Below are 16,924 nucleotides of genomic sequence, written 5' to 3'. Positions count from 1 at the left end.
TTTAATCCCCTATAGTCAATGCATAATCTATATGTACCATCATTTTTCTCTTTTGGAATAACACAGGACTACCCCAAGGAGATACACTAGGTTTAATGAAACCTTTTTTCAAAAGATCATCAAGTTGTATCTTGAGCTCTTTAAGCTCATGAATATTGAACCTGTATGGAGATCTGGAATAAGGTGTCGCTCCTGGATATAGATCTATGGCATGGTCTACCGCTCTAGGCGGAGGTATACTAGGAAGATCATCCGGAACACATCCTTAACTTCATGTAAGAGATCCTCTATAAATTCTCGATTTGTCTCTTTATGTTTATCCCCAGATTCTCTTTAATCTCATTAGCAAACACAAGCAACGTCTCACACAAGCAAACACAAGCAACGTCTCACACTCTTATCTAAGTCACCTTATCAATTCCATTGCCAAAACTAGATTTAGAATCTCTTTCTTTCCACAAAGAGTGTGACTTATCATCATCAAATGATTAAAGATATATTTTTCTTTCTTAACAATCAATCAAAACATGATTTTCAATGATCTAATTGATACCAATGATAACATCATGCATATCAATGTTTATGTTATAGAAATCATCTTTATGATTTCGACTCTTCAAAGAAAAAAAAAACAAATTTTCTACTAACTCTTTCGTGGAACTATTATTACCACTGGTTAAGTCCACAAGTCTTTTAACTTCTCAATTTAATTTCAAATTTAATTTCTCAATCAATTTAGACGATAAGAAGCAATGAATACTATCCAAATCAATTAAGAAATTCAAATTTTAATCTCAACTTCTACGCATAAATTCGATCTCACAGAAGCTTTCAAAGGACGTATCAAAGACATAAAACATCACAAAGAAGGGGTAGATGACTTACCTTTATCATACGCATCGCCAAAAGTCTCTAATTGAGCCATCTTGGTACGTATTGTCTTATCGGTCACCTTGCTCGAGCATTCGAAAGTCTCGTGGTCGCGTTCTCGATATTGAAAGTATAATCCAAATCTTTGAGTTCTTCAATCCACGCTTCTAAATCTTCGCATATCTTTCTTATGCCATCAAACTCTTTAACATTAGCCTTCGTTAAGAATGATTTGGTTGTCGCTTCTCCCATATCGTCATCGTTTCTTTTGGCGATACCCGAGCGCCGCCACGATGATTATTGTTTCCAGGTGGATTAGCATGGTTTTCACCTTCATGTTGGCCATCAAGTCTACATAGATATCAAGCTCTCATGCTGCTTTGCCCCGCAGAGCCTCAGTACGCTCCCGATTTGCAATTTTCAAATCTTCTCATAGTCGCCGAATCAGGTCTTCGTGCTCCTTCATCCTCCTCTCGTATCCTTCCATGTCCAGAATCAACCGCTTGCTCTGATACCAATTGTCACGGGAACCGAATAATAGAGATCGATAGCAAAAGATAGAGAAAGAGATCTTTGTATTGATGAATCTTTGTAGAGTTTTGATACAACAGAGGAGCAAAATATATGGGCGCACTCCGTTGTACGGAGCTCGAACCTCCCGACCACCCCCGAGCTTCAGTTCGCTTGCATGCAGCGTCTCACTCGCACTCGCACTCGCACTCGCACTCGCACTCGCAGAAGAAGAGATCGGTGAATGATCCCCAAACGCATCACCCATCGTGCTTTTATCCTTCTTTTCCTCGAAAAGCCTGCACGATTTTCGTACCAAGTATACCTGCGAGAATAATATAAGAACGTGATCGCTAAGCGATCCGTAAAAGTTAGATTTCTATCATGACACTTTGCACAGATCCTGTTTCACACATTGATTTCTGCATCGCCTACAAAATAGCCAAAAGAACACACTTCTTGGTTGATAGCAAGGAGAACTGTATGATGTTGTAGGTCTGTCTGTCCCTGTGTACATTACACTGCTGCTGTCTTCTGTTTGTTTTCATCATAACTTTTACAAACGAACTCAGAATAGAGCAATCCAGGTACTCAAAACGACGAGAATAGGTCTGGTCTACAAGGCATCGCGGACAGAATTGCAAAAAACGTCTCTGTTTGGCTAAAAACAAAACTTTTAGGTCGCGACTCATATAACCTCTATTTTTGGATCTCCACTACTTTTTCAACTTATTTTAAGCCTACCCATGCATTTTAATATAAAACATTGATATTAATAAAAATTTCAATTTTACTATTCATAGACAGACTATCTGTTATTCATTAATCTTTATCAAATACGTCTTTAGTGTATTACTTAAAAAAATAATAATATATGTTCTCTCTTAATATCTCAAACGCATTCATATAAGCTCTATTTAATAGACTATTCAACAATCTTTCAAATCGTGCTAAACGAAAGATATGCCCTGCTACATTCTTTTCGACTTTAAGAACTTCAAAGATTAGTTCTGTTACATCATATCGTATCATGGGTAATATGAAAGGGTTAATAGATGAGTTAATGGAATTCAATCTTGGCTGACCAAATAGGCTACGAATTGTTCTTTGGAATTGTAGTTTTGTGCTTACCATAATATATATATTTTGTCTAGTGATTGGGATTAATTGTGTGTACAAATCCTCTTGGTTCATAGAAGCAAGCTAACTACGCTTACGTCAAAAGAAAAGTTATAGTCTATAAGAGGTAGTATGATGGGATCTGGTGATAGAAGTATTTCATTGCGCTAATCCATACGTTAATTCTAATAGATTGTACAAAGTGAAAGCAATAGAAATTATCATCATGTGAGTTATTCATCTAGGATAGTATGTGAGAAATGTAGATATGAGAGAAGTGAAGACATGATAAGTTTCCCTCCCAAGCCCTATTCTTGCCCGTAGGCAATATGGATACTACGGGGAGAGATGTACCTGTAGCAAGGAGAACCTAATTGTAGAGAGGATGAATTACTAAGAATGAGAGAGATAGGTTTGGTTAAGGAGATGAGATTAGATATATATATGTGTTGGATTAGAGATGAAAAATAAAACAACAAGAAATCAAGAAAACATCAATGTAGAACACATCTTACTTGACAAACCCTTCGGCACCATTATTGATGGAGAGAGAAGAAGAGGGGAGAATTCAACTTTGATTGATATGCCAAGTCCACCACCTTCTTTGATTAGAGTTGATCTTCCAAGGATAGCATGCAAGAATGGCTAGTCTTCCTCCAGGAGAAAGTGTAGGCTTAGGCTTATGTTAATGGCTAAGTAGAATTTGGCATTACTACTCACTCCCTCATGAATTTCTCTCATCAATGGCTTGAATGCTTGAGTGGTTTTCAAGGAAGAAGAGGTCCCCTTTTATAGGTGAAGGTAACCCACAATGGTTTACACAAGAAGAGAAGAGCCAGTGTGAAAAGAAACTGGAAAAGTTGGAAATGAGTTGTCCCTGCATGATGTGGGCAAGCTAGGGTCCAGTATTTTGATCATATATCCTCAACCGTGGCTCCAAATAAAAAAGTAAAAATATGGGCAAAAACTTCAGCTCATTGCCTAGGACTTCCTTTTATATGCATTTTCCAATTCAGATTGGAACCTTGTGTAAAAAAATCATCAAAATAGGGTACAATTTTGGCAGCAAAAGTCTTCTTGTGGTCCCCTTAGCTTAGACTTTTATTTGATTCCAATGGACACCTCATGCCATATGAGAGCATGACATTGCTCCTTGAAAACGTTTTATAATCATGCTTACAATAATGCATTAAAATAAGTGTATCTTTGAAACCATGCCACCTAGTGTCCCACTAGGATTTGATTCCCTCATAGTAGCTATTTAAAAAGAAATAATCAATGCTTTTTGGCCCAAGTTAAAGAGGCGGAGCTATTGACGTTTTTCACTTAGTACTTTTTAATGGTAAAGTAAGAATACATTACCCTTGAGATATTTAATAGGATGAGATAGAAAGCATATTATTATACTTAAATATGTATATGTAGATTATAGGAAATATAACTATGTATCTAAAAAGTTACAAGAAAAATCTTGTAGCATACGTTCCCACTATGTACGTGTCACAGCACAACAACGTGGCAACATTTGTACAATTCATTAGAGCCAGATAAGACCTAGACTTTCCCATGCAATTTGCAAGGTTTGTACTAATTCTAGAGTAGGATGCCGCCACCTGGTTTGATTATATTGAATGTAGGGATTTCGAGTCAATGGAGAAGGTGTTTGAGAATTTTATCAAGGAATTATTTTGCAAAGAGAGAGCCCACAACACCACCTTAAAAATCCACAAATTCAAGCAAAAGGAAGGAGAGCTCGTACAAAAAGTAGCCTTAAGGCTAAAGAGATATGTGAAGTTTTGTCTAGTAGATGATTTGACGACCCAATCAAGGTTAACCAATCAAGGTTAACACTCATTTTTTTCCACGGATTGAGGAATGTAGATCGCCAAAAAGACCTTCACATGAAAACGATCCTTATATTGAATGAATTGACAAAAGAATCTCTCTATATGGTAGATAATTGTGTTGTCTACAAGGAGGAAGAATACAAAGGAGAAAAAGTAACATTGAATATGCTAGAGGCAATATGATCTACTAGTGGGTGAGAAAACAAAGCGGTGATAGCAATGTAGGTAATCACTAGATCCCAAGCTCAAAAAGAGATATACAACCTATCGTTGAAGAACCAAAAAACTAATACACCTAGCATTGAGCGAAAAAATCAACTAAACACATGGAAATCTGGGAAATCTATAATGAAATCTTGGAAGGAACAAGAACAAATTTCCTTGGTAGACGAGTTGAAACAAATCAAGGAAAAAATGAGAAAACTTGAAAGCAAAGAAAACAAGGAAACAAGAATCCCTTGGGTAGCACCAGTGCCACAACTATTCTAAGATCCCAAAGAGTGCTAGTTTGGGAGGATCCATACTGGTAGAAAACGTCAAGGAGCCACTGGATTCCCTCCTTAAAGCTTACAAAGCACGGCTCAAAAACAATTAAACCCAAGAGAAAAGGTGGATGACATATCCTATGCGGAACTTGAAAATCAAAGGCTTGAGATGTGTCAAAAAATGATTCAAATAGCCCAAGATTAGTTGTAATATAACCCCCAATTGGGAAGCCTAAGAAGGTGATCCCTAGTCCACCAACACCAATAATTATACCAAACCCATGAGGAACAAATAGAACCAAATCCTAGTCACGAGCATGGACCTGAGCTCAAAGACCCAACATTAGAACCGAGGATAGTATTGAATACCAGATATAACTCTTTTGAGGTATTTCACTTAGCTATACCAGAGGGTTGTAGTGAAATAGAGGGTCATGATGAACTATGGAAACAAGTGAGAGAGGCCAAAAAAGCTAGTGCGCTAAGCAAATAGGTAAACCAAACCGGTGACAAAAGAGGAGTGTTTATTCCACTGATACAGGAATTTAGGGTTGGATCTCAAATGAATCTAGAAATGAAATCATATTGGGGAGACCACGGATCTATAAAATCTATGAACAGTCAGCCCCAATCACTAAGAACACCAATTTCCTATATGAGAGAGCACAAGGCCAGATCAAATGTTTTTTTGTCACATCTTAGAGACTCTCTTCCAAGAAAGTCATTGACTCTAAGGGGTTGATAAATAGATTATCAACACCTATGACATGCACGATAACACTAGTTAAGCTACTACAAATACAACCAAACATGATGGTAGAAAGCTATCTGGAAAATTTTAGTGTAAAGGATCCTTCATCTCACAAATTAAAGAAACTCAAAAAGCCACACCTTACCACCAAGCAGATACCGTTGAGAAAAGTTGGGGGATATTGTGAACGAGAATATGGAAACACAACTCTTCCTCTGAATTTTCAAGGTGTCACAACCATGGCACTTCTTGACAGTGGATCCAGAGTAGCCATTGCTACAAAATAAACATGAAAAAAAATAAGGAAAAACTAGCTTTAAGAGCAATAAGGATGAAACTACAGCTTGCAGATGGGTATATGGAGAAACATTTGGGGCTTCTAGAGAAAGTAATTGTTACCTCTTGTGGACTTAAATATGAGCATACATTTGTTATCGTGCATTTTGGCAAAAAGAACAACTACAACATCATATTGGGAAGACCATTTATGAGACAACTAAAAATGGTCCAGAATGGGGGATACAGCCATATCTACCTAAGAAACATGGAAACAAAAACTAATATTTACCTAAGGGACCAGAGTTACAAGGATGTAGCTAGAACACCAATTGAGGAGTTTGACTCAGCTACATTAGCAGGATCAGAACTTCCATCATGGTTAGGTAAGTCCAAACAACTATGGATGTGCAAAGCTTTATAATGTGGAATCTTTAAGCACGAAGAGTGCGTTTTAACAAGGGTTTTAGAGAAGAAGAAAATTAAATCCCAAAAGAATCTAAAATAGCATAACAAACCGGATAGAGAGAGAATTTTTTTACGACTCTTCATAGCAATTTAGGTATGAGAATGATGCGGATGACGAATGCTTTGACAACTTGAGCGGCCAAGAAGAAACCATAATGCATGTCAGGTTTTATGATTTTCCAAATTAATAACCTAGACAACATCAATACTACACAAAGAAGAGAACCTTAAGCATGGCTATAGGTAGTCCAATGCTGAGAATAAGAGGGAAAACATAAATTTTTATGCTTGTAAGGGCAAAATATTGTGTAAAAGACAAAAGAACAAAACAAAGTGCTAGGAGCTTGAGAAAGCAAGCTCAAAAGAGTGAAAAATAAACAAAACCAAAAGAACCTAAGTTTGGAGAGAGAAAATGGACCAAGGTTGATGAGTGCAAAAATAATTGTCAAGAACTCAAAAGAACATTGAAAGAAGTATAGACAATGGAGATAGAAAGTGAAGAAGGACTGCGATGGAGATAATGAATGAACCTTCCCACTATCAGAAATTGACTATCCCCCCTCTTGACATCAGACTATTAATGAACCTCAAGTGGGTGGATCTTTCAATATGTCAACACACGAGTCGCTTGAATCCTGATGCTAAACCCAATATACAATGTCCCTATACCTATAATGACACATTTTCCAAACAAATTAAAGAGGAGATCGATAAGCTAAAGGAGGCGGAATTCATCTATGAGATTAAGCACACTAATTGGGTGTCACCTATTGTGGTTGTACCCAAGAAAAATGAAAAGATATGCATATGTGAGAATCCCAAAAAGGTGAATGCTACAAATATAAGGGATAACTATCCCTTATGGTTACAAATCACAAAACATGTGCTAGAACGAGTGGCAAGCAAAAAAGCCTAATCTATCTTGGATTGGCTATCATGATAGAATACCAATACAAAATGACTCCATGGAATGGACAATCTACCCTTATAGGGTAATGCCTTTTGGCTTGAGCAATGCACCAACAACATTCCAAAGGCTAATGATGCACGCTTTCAAAGAATACTTGTGAATATTCTTGGAAATATTTATGGACGACCTTTGTGTTCATTCTCTCCTTGGGGATGAGAATATTAGGCATTTTAGAAAAGTATTCAAGAAATTAAAAACTTATAGAATCTACCTAAACCTTAAAAAATGTGTCTTCATGAATGGTAAAATAAGACATAATCTTAGGACACATTGTCTCGGATATTGATATTTGTACATATCTTGATAAGATCAAGGTGATTCTGTAACTGCCAAGACCAATCAATTCCAAACAGGTGCAATTTTTCATGGGACACTGTGGATGCTATTGACGATTGATATATATGTAAGGGATCATTGCAGAGCTTATGATAGCTATCTTCTAGTGGAAAAAAGTGTGTGAAGAGTTATTCAGAAAGATGAAAAAAGCACTTATATCAGCACCAATACTCAAGGCACCAAATTGGGATAAGATATTACATTTTCACATTGATGCCTCGACATTTTCTAAAGGTTTTATCTTAGCTCAACCAAGAGAAGGAACAATGCGCGCACTTGCCAGTTTTCTATGCTAGCAAACATCTAAACAATGTGGAAAGAATTAAACTACCATGGAATGAGAAGGGTTAGGAATGATGTATGTTGTAAAGACATTTTGGCATTATCTTTTGGCCAATAAATTTGTCTTCTTCACATTTCATCAAGCCCTCTTGTATCTAGTAAACAAACCTTGCAATACAGGAAGAATCATTTGACCATTTATCATATTTCTTGAGTTTGATTTCACGCTTGTGATAAAAAAAAGGAAGACACAATTGATAGCAGATCATATCTCTAGGCTGCTCAATGGTGAAGCACCCAAAGGAGTGGATGATGATATACCTAATGCTTATCTTCTCAACATCGATATGGATTCAAAATATTCTCAAATTCGGTGAAACTTTTGAAGCCCTTGGTATTTGGCACTCAGTCATTATTAGAAGAAATCCTACTCGGAGTGATCAGGTAGATTCAGCACAAGGTGGATGATGGGTTTGCAAAGCAGGTTGAATATACTCAAGAAGCTGTGATTCAAACAATAGAGTTGTTTGTGCTCACTCTGTAGTGCTATATTTTATGGGCCGACGAATATCATCACATGGCCTATACTAGGCAGCAATGGTGACTGAAAAAAGGAATGCAGTTTGTGGGCTACTTGGAGCGATCAGGTAGATTCACGAGAAGGTGGATGATGGGTTTGCAATGCAGGTTGAATATAGTCAAGAAGCTCTGATTCAAAGAATAGAGTTGTTTGCGCTCACTCTATAGTGCTATATTTTATGGGCCGACGAATATCATCACATGGCCTATACTAGGCAGCAATGGTGACTGAAAAAAGGAATGCAGTTTGTGGGTTCATGGCAGTTGGAAAGGACTTCCATAATTCTAAGGCTCCAAAATTCAAAGGTTGTTTCCAAAGGTCAAACACTAGGGAAATTGGATGCTTTGTGTGTGTCCCAAAAAGTCTTCACAAGTCCTACATAGGAGAGGGCGAGCCATGGATGTAGGGGATGAGAGAGAAATACACACACACTCACAAGCTTCCTTTACACAAGGGGAAAAGGAGACACATGTCAGCTCCCTAGCCTAGATGCCCACAAGGTGTACTCAAATCCTATTGGATGGCCATGAAGGCGGACTAATGAGAATTAGGCTACAATAAATCTAGTTTACTTAATTTAGAAACACTTAATAAAAGAACCAATAATAATTAAGCTCTCTAGAAGACTATTGGATATATAGTCTCCCAAGGGGTCCAATGAGCATTCAGCAGCCCAATGGCTTGCATGATTCCTATTGGCCAGGAGGAAAAGGGGTCCAATGAGAGTCTATCTGCATTTATTAATTACCTAAAGCTCTCACAAAAGGGGAAAGGGGGACACATGTCATAAGTCTATCACTTATGCTTCTTAATACTCATTGGCTAAGCCTAGAAAGGGCCAATAGGGTTGCAGCATGAGCAAATATCAAGAGGGCTTGACCAAGACAGACTCAAGGCATTATCCACACACACTTACACAAACTCATGTGTGAAGAAAGAAGATTCTCTCTATCCTTCTCAAGCTTTAGTGGAAAGCTTATCACCTACTCCAAGCTTGTGAGAAGGGAGGCCTACACCAACAACTCTTCGCTTTGTGATGAAAATCCAACCAAGAGCCAAGCTTCAATGCATGCTCATATCCTCTACCATGCTAATTACTAAGAAAATCTATGCTAATATGAGTGATTATTTGAGGAGATGTACATCTTTCTCGTAATACTACTCCTTCTTCATCTCAATCTACTCTCATAGCCCGTTAGCTTTCACCATCTTCGAAGGTCTGTGAGGTGTTGGTTCTGAGACCATGAGGGAATTGATGTTGTGTTTTATAAGTGTTTTTCTTAGTGCTTGAAGTTTCCATCTTCATTTCACTAGCTAGTATTTAAGGAGCACAAAGGATTGTATTGTAAAATGTCTCTCTTGATGGGAGAAACCATAATACAAAGCCTTTTGGAGGGGGGACCGGCTCCATGTAAATCCTGTCCTCGACTGTTGCCAATAGCTTAATTTCTCTCTCTTTTAAAGTATTTTTCATGCTATCTAACTAGGTGTTATGCTTTTTGTTGCTCTCTCCACCCAAGCACTTTTGTTATTCTCATTAAGAATCTATTCTAATGAAATGCTCACTATGTACATGCTAGTTTCCACTACACACAAGTTACTAGGCCATTAAATGTTACATAGTTGGCTTTGTCTTTTCAAGGGACTTTTTTTAAGCCCAATATTAATATTATTATTTAAAAAAATGAAAGTTTGTATTTCTTCGAGAAAAAGAAACAACTCACCTGAGGTTGGTGCAACCAAAGTCAGCCAACCATAGAAGATGGCATGTGAAGGTATGTAGAGGCTAGCAGAAGCATGGCAAAGATCATGAGAAGCTACAAAGATCTTGGGCAGACCAATAGAAGCAGACTTGTATGGCTGATGCGGTTTGTAGGCAAAGCAGGGCTCCAAAAAGGTTTAATTTGGGTGGTAGACGAAAGAGGTTCAAGGTGCAATCCTTTTTCCTAGAGATGTAGAGTTTGAGTTTTCTAAAGAGCAGGTCTAGAGGACTTGTCAAACGGAGCTACAGAGCCAAAGATATTTGAGTGATAATGCATTACAGGTCTGAGATGGACATGGGATGGAGCCATGTTCAAAGCCAATTTGAAGTTATAAATGCATAGTGCTTGAGGTACACACACCTTTGGTAACCCCTTCTTTAGGTGAGGCCTCGATATGGGCTCCAGGTTCATTGATGATGTGTGATCCTCTAACTCACATATACATAGTAAGAGCCACGATATTGAGATCTATTTGGCAATCTAGGAATGCGCTATTGTTTCAAAGGAGGTGTGAGCCACTCGACTTTAATGTTTTTCTAGAAATGTGTTGGTGGAGAATGCATTGTAGTAAACCTTGAAAGTTAAGGATGTAAGGATATTCTGGTCACCCTCTGATGTATTTTTTCTTTGTCAACTTTGTGCAAGGGATATGTCAGAGCTCTTTGTAACTTTCTGAATTTTAAGAAATTGAAGCTCAATTGAGCACTAAGAAATCAATTTCTTCAGTGTAGTGAATCAATTCACATAGAAGCATGCGATCATCACAGTGTCACTACAAATAAGCTCACGTACAAATGCAATGTTTGATTCAGTGCCTTTTTGAGTTCCTAGGTTGAGTTGCACAAGTGTGTGAAGTAAAATTTTCCATTATTTATTTGCAGCTGAGAATGTGATGAAGAATGTTGGACGGCCAAGTTGACATATCATATTGAGCACATCTTTCTTCGGCTTCTCCTTATAATTAGGAAATGTATGAAGTGACTCAAAATCACAGTAGTCAATATGAGTTGATAAGATCCTTTCAATGTTAGTGTCATTTGTTACCTGCAAAGCAAGTAGGTTGATTTGTTCTAGCTTCCCTTTTTGCATGCAAACCCAAATGGACCCCAATTTCTTTGCATCATTATTTTGAGAGTCTTGAACAAAAGGTTCTCTAAGTTTAGAGAAAATCTTTTGAGACATGATGCATCATCGCTCATTGTATAATGTGTTGGTATCTAAGTACATCTTCATCATGGTACTTATGATGCTCATTATAAATAATCATGGGGGAGCCAAGATCTTCCTAGTGCTCATCACTCAATAGGCTTAACGGGTTATTGTAATCGCAAGGTGCGATGTATAATAATTTTTTGTAGTAGACTGCTTATGAGAGGTTTCAACCCCATGCACCATAACAGCGATGGAAATCTTGTCTTCTAGGTTATCAATGACATCATCATTGTTCATGTCATTGCCATTTTCAAGGAAACTATGCAAGGTCTCAAAGTGTTTCAACCATTCATTGTTCAAGGTAATGTTCTCCTTTAAGTAGAGAGTTGTCTATAATCACCTCTTAGTTGCTTGCATTTAGGGAAAAGAGTGGATGATTCTCTTAGAATAGAAATGGTTGCATTGGATTTTTTTTTTTATGCCTACTAAAATAGAGGCTTCATCTACATACTATTATAAAAGGGGGAGGAATTTTGCTCCCCTCCCTCAGACATGTGGCAACCTTTCTTTCAACCAGCACGATCCGATGATGTGTGCCTTGCACTCTAGCCGCTCAGAGAAAGAGACAAAATAACACACACACACACACACACACACACACACACACAGACAAAACATGTCGAGATTTGGTCCAAGGTTTCCGGCAGTACTAGTTGTGAATAAACCATGGTGGAAGCTTTTGACCTTTTTGGAGGTCTGCTAGAACGTTGAAAATGCTACCTCGTAGACCAAACCGGAAATTTTAAGTTAGCTTTCTTATTTTAGAGAATAGGAGTCTAACATCCACAAGTTGAGTCTCAATATGGTTTAGTTTTATGAATTCTATGAAAGGTGTGTTGAGCCAATAGAATGCAAGAAAGTGAGGGAATCATCATGGAAGCTTCAATCATTCACACAAGACTCATAGACGTAAATTTTATCTCTTTGGGTGATACTTGTCACTCTACCTAGCGCTGACTTCCTATTTTCCTTCAATAATTGCGATGAAAAAATTAGTTGACCACATTTAGAGCATGGCTAGGTATGTGTATCACACACTCCTTTTTATATTGTTGAATAGCTTTAGTAGTAGCAATAACAAAGATGGAGGTGCATGGAGTAGCACTATCTATAGGATGCAAAGTTTTTTTAAGTCATTTCACTTTTGAAGTTATTGTGTTGACCTCACATAGATTTTATTATTTCTGGATGCAAACTGCTTTTATAGATATAGGCATCGAGTGTGGCTAGCTAACAATGAGCGTTGTTGTTTTGTTTTTTTTTGTGGTTGGGGGAGGTAGTAATAAATTGACCAAAAAAAAAGAGAACAATAGGATGGATACAAATCCCAAAATTAGGGGTTGGGAAGCCCAAAAGGAAAAGGAAAATTAGCTACTAAGCATCAAAAGTCTTTGCGGGGAGTACAAGGAGAGAAGAATGGGATTCCACTACTGCCATTTACATTCTTTAAACACCTAAGTTAAAGAGAAGCTAGGGAAATCATTCATACAATGTAGTACATAAGAATATATTCTTTGAAGGTCAGAGACCAAAGGGAAGTAGGGTCAAAATGCTTGCCTTGAAATAGGACCTCATTTCTGGAATTCCATAAGTGTTAGAGATCTCCATAGGTTCCAAATAGCTATATCAATATATTTGACATGGCCAATAAGCATATCTCTAGCCATGATGGGAGCTGGGTGGAGAGGATGAATCTTCTAATGAATGAATTTGAGACTCTTCTCATTACAAGGATAGTAGAAGAAAATGTGTTCTAGTGTTTCCTCTAGTTGCTTGCATAAAGGATATAGGCTAGAGAGTTGCAGAAATATCTTTGTTGTGGCATCAAGCCACAAATATTTATGTATATGAGCCATATAAAAAAACTTAGCTTAATGAATTTATGTAATCTGAGCCATAAGCAACAAAATCTATGTTTCCATTTTTTAATACTCCGGTTAAAACCCCATCTGTTGTTAAGCTTTTTCTTGAAGCTTTCATCTCGAGGGGTGCACCTTTAAGAAACTATTCATATAACGTGCGTTTAAAGGGTTTTAAAAAAAAACCCTTTACTTACATGCTTAAGGTAATTAAATGATCTCTTTTTGTTCAAAATCTTGTGTTTTTTAATCTAAAATCAATTTAAAAACCCCTTTTGTTAATAAAATCCTATTAAAATTTTGACAATTAAAAAACCATTCATTTGAACTCACGTGGTAGATTATATGTTTAAGAGATGAACCCCTCGAGCCTTTCACAAAGCTTGCCTTTGTGGTAGTAGGACTGATAGATGACTTTGGAGATTGTGCTAAGTGACATAGCTTCTAGATAGACTATGGTACTTATAGCCAAATTTTTATGCATACTTTGGATTCCTATTGTGATTGCCTTTGTAGCAGCCTTGGATAATCCATACTCCTGCATAATGGTAACAACCGACATCCATTTATAATCCTTATACACATCCTTCTAGCTATGGATACCCAATCTGAATGATTTATGAGAGCTTCTAGTGAAATCTAAAGGGAGATTCTTTACAATTTTAAAACCCACAAAGAGCCCTACAAAAAGAAATGAAAGTTGGATGCCATATAGGGGGGAAGACAACCTCCTTCTTAATCTCAAACCAGGAGCTCCACATTCTTCTAATCAATTCTAAACTTGCAGGTTTATAAGAAAAAGGTGAAGTAATGATATCTCTGGTGGAAAAGCCTTTCCCGCTAGGGTAGGATACCAAAGAAAAGATTTGTGTATCTTTCTTAATAAGACACACCCAATATTCATCAGACTCCACTAATCTCATAATCCATTTGGATGCTAGATTATGTGCCTACTTGGTGACATTGAGAATTCCCAGTCCACCCTAATTGTTGGGGAAACCGCACACCTCTCATTTTACCTTAGCAACGGTATTGTAGGTATCAGTAACTCCCCATAGGAATCCCTTGGATAGTTGCATTATCTTATTGAGCTGAGCCTGTAAAGCTTCCAGAGAAAGTAGATTAAAGATGATAGCAGGTAGTGATTTAATACAAATACTCTTGAAGACAAGGATTCTTGCATGGATTGCCAACCAAATAAATTTTTTAAAAAAATTATCCAACACACAGTCGCATCTTTGAGCTAAGGAGATGTTGAAGCCCATGGGGATGCCTAGAAGCCTTAAAACTTCTCCATATTTGATTTCTTTGCAACAAGCTTCAACCACCAAATTAGGAAGAGAGCCATCTGAACATCTGAAGCCAGTCTTTTAATGATTAATTCCTGATCCACTGGCCAAACAAAATGTGGTAAGACACTCCTAGAAGTTTTGTATAGAACTCAAGTCATTTGCCATTACTGAGTTCGCGTCATCAACAAACTACTCCATATATACCTGAGAAGAAGAGTTAGGGACATTGATTTTTTAATTATATCTCTAGTGATAAAATCCTTGACAAGCCATCCTAGTGCATCAAAGATGATTGCGTACATTAATGGGGCCAGAGGGCAGCACACTGCCTTAATTACGTGTTAAGAAAAAAGATGTCCATTAATGGCTACCCTAGCTACGGCATTGGCCAATAAAATATAAGCAAATTTGATAAATAGCTTGCCACATCCAATGTCATGCACAAATTGGAAATGAAATCCGATTCCATCCTATATTCGCTTTATCAAAATCTATTTTGAAGAAAATGAAATTGTGAGCTTAGTTTTGAGCATGTTCCATGATTTCCAACAATGTCATTATTGCATTGAAGCTGTATCTTCCCTTTATGAATCCCTTTTGTTTTGTCAAGATGATCTAATCCATGATAGGGTTGAGTCTTCTAGCTAGAGTGTGAGAGAATACCTTATAAGTGTTGAGCTTATATGTTGACGAAGGAATTTGGAATGGCGGCCTCTACACAAAAACAAACTCCATTGCGCCACAAGGGAAATGAGATGAGGGCACCACCTAGTCTTGGAAGCGTGGACTAGGACCGCTACACAAAGAGAGAGAGAGAGAGAGAGAGAGAGAGAGAGAGAGAGAGAGAGAGAGAGAGAGAGATCAGTATGAATGAAGCATTAACCTTAGTGTGTGTACAAGGAATGGATAACTTCAAACACTCCCAACACAAATAGCATGTAGATTATTAAACAACCACTCAAGGATTAGCCAAAATCACATCAAGCACTCACACACACACATAAAAGATTTCTCTTAATTAACATAAGTAAGAGGAGGGGAGGTTACTAGCATGAAAAAATTTTCACTCTAGAATGTGCAAGAATAGAGTAAAGGAATGAGCTTTATGGGCTCATGGTAAGTGATACAAAGACTCAATGGGCTGAGGGAGGCTTGAAATTACAAAGGGGAAGGCCTCTTTATATAGGAAAGAGAGTGATCAGGAGTGAGCTTTATGGGCTCATGGTGAGTGATACAAAGACTCAATGGGCTGAGGGAGGCTTGAATTACAAAGGGGAAGGCCTCTTTATATAGGAAAGAGAGTGATTAGGAGTGAGGTTAAGATCCAAGTGTAATTTGTACAAATGAAGCTTGATTAGGGACATTCAACCAATGAAGAAGCTCCTTCCGAGTGATTTGTTGACCAATTTGCAACTAATTGGCTCCATCATCACTAGTGTTGTCTTCACTCCTTCCTCCATAGCTTGAGTCCAAGAGCTTCCTTATTTTAAAATGTAAAGAATCTAAAAAAAATCAATACATATCTAGTAATAATAGAAAGGGGTTGAATGAGAACTTATGAATTAGAACAAGATTAAGCATGACTTGAGAGGTGATTAGAAGAGGAATTTGTGATGGTTTTTTGAGCTTGAGAGAGAGAAGGAGGGAGGGGAGGGTGAGAAGACTAATGGTTGATTTTTAGAGAAGGTCTCAATGTGGAAAAGGAAGGGTGTGTGTGTAAAGGTAGAGGGGGTGGTCTCCACCACAGTTCAAAAAACTGGTGTCTCCCATTTTGGTCATATCTCCTAGACCGTAGATGCAAAAATTATAAAAAAAATATGGTTTGAGTCTCCAGCTCATCAGCTACAACTTTGATGGAGATAACTTTTCTTGGATCGGAGAGGAAGTATTTTTTAAAAATCCAGCAAAATCATGTGTCTGGTTCCTTCCTTTACGAAGTCTTCCACTTGGGTCCCATCTATTTGAATCATCATGTGGCTCCAAAGCCATGATGATATGAGCCACTCATGACCCTTGAATCATGGGTGCATGGCTCCACAACCACATCATATCTTTTCTTTTCACATTTACATATTTTCCCTTCCCTTTACCACTAGGTTCTCCCTCTACCTTTCACCTCCGGTGAGCTAGTCAAGAAACAATTCCAATCAAATCATTTTTTAAATTTTTCCAAGAGGTTGTTCTCACTCTTTATTTTATTGTAAACCTCTAGAAGCAAGGAAAACCAACAAAATATAGTAAACAAAAATTTGTGATAGGCTCGGATCATAGCCCCCCCAAACCTGGCTAGGGGTATTTATGCCT

The sequence above is a fragment of the Adiantum capillus-veneris genome, chromosome 14 (genome assembly GCF_014529385.1).
Source record: "Adiantum capillus-veneris isolate H3 chromosome 14, ASM1452938v2, whole genome shotgun sequence".
In the NCBI taxonomy this organism is placed as follows: domain Eukaryota; kingdom Viridiplantae; phylum Streptophyta; class Polypodiopsida; order Polypodiales; family Pteridaceae; genus Adiantum; species Adiantum capillus-veneris.
Note: the sequence above shows the minus strand (reverse complement) of the source record.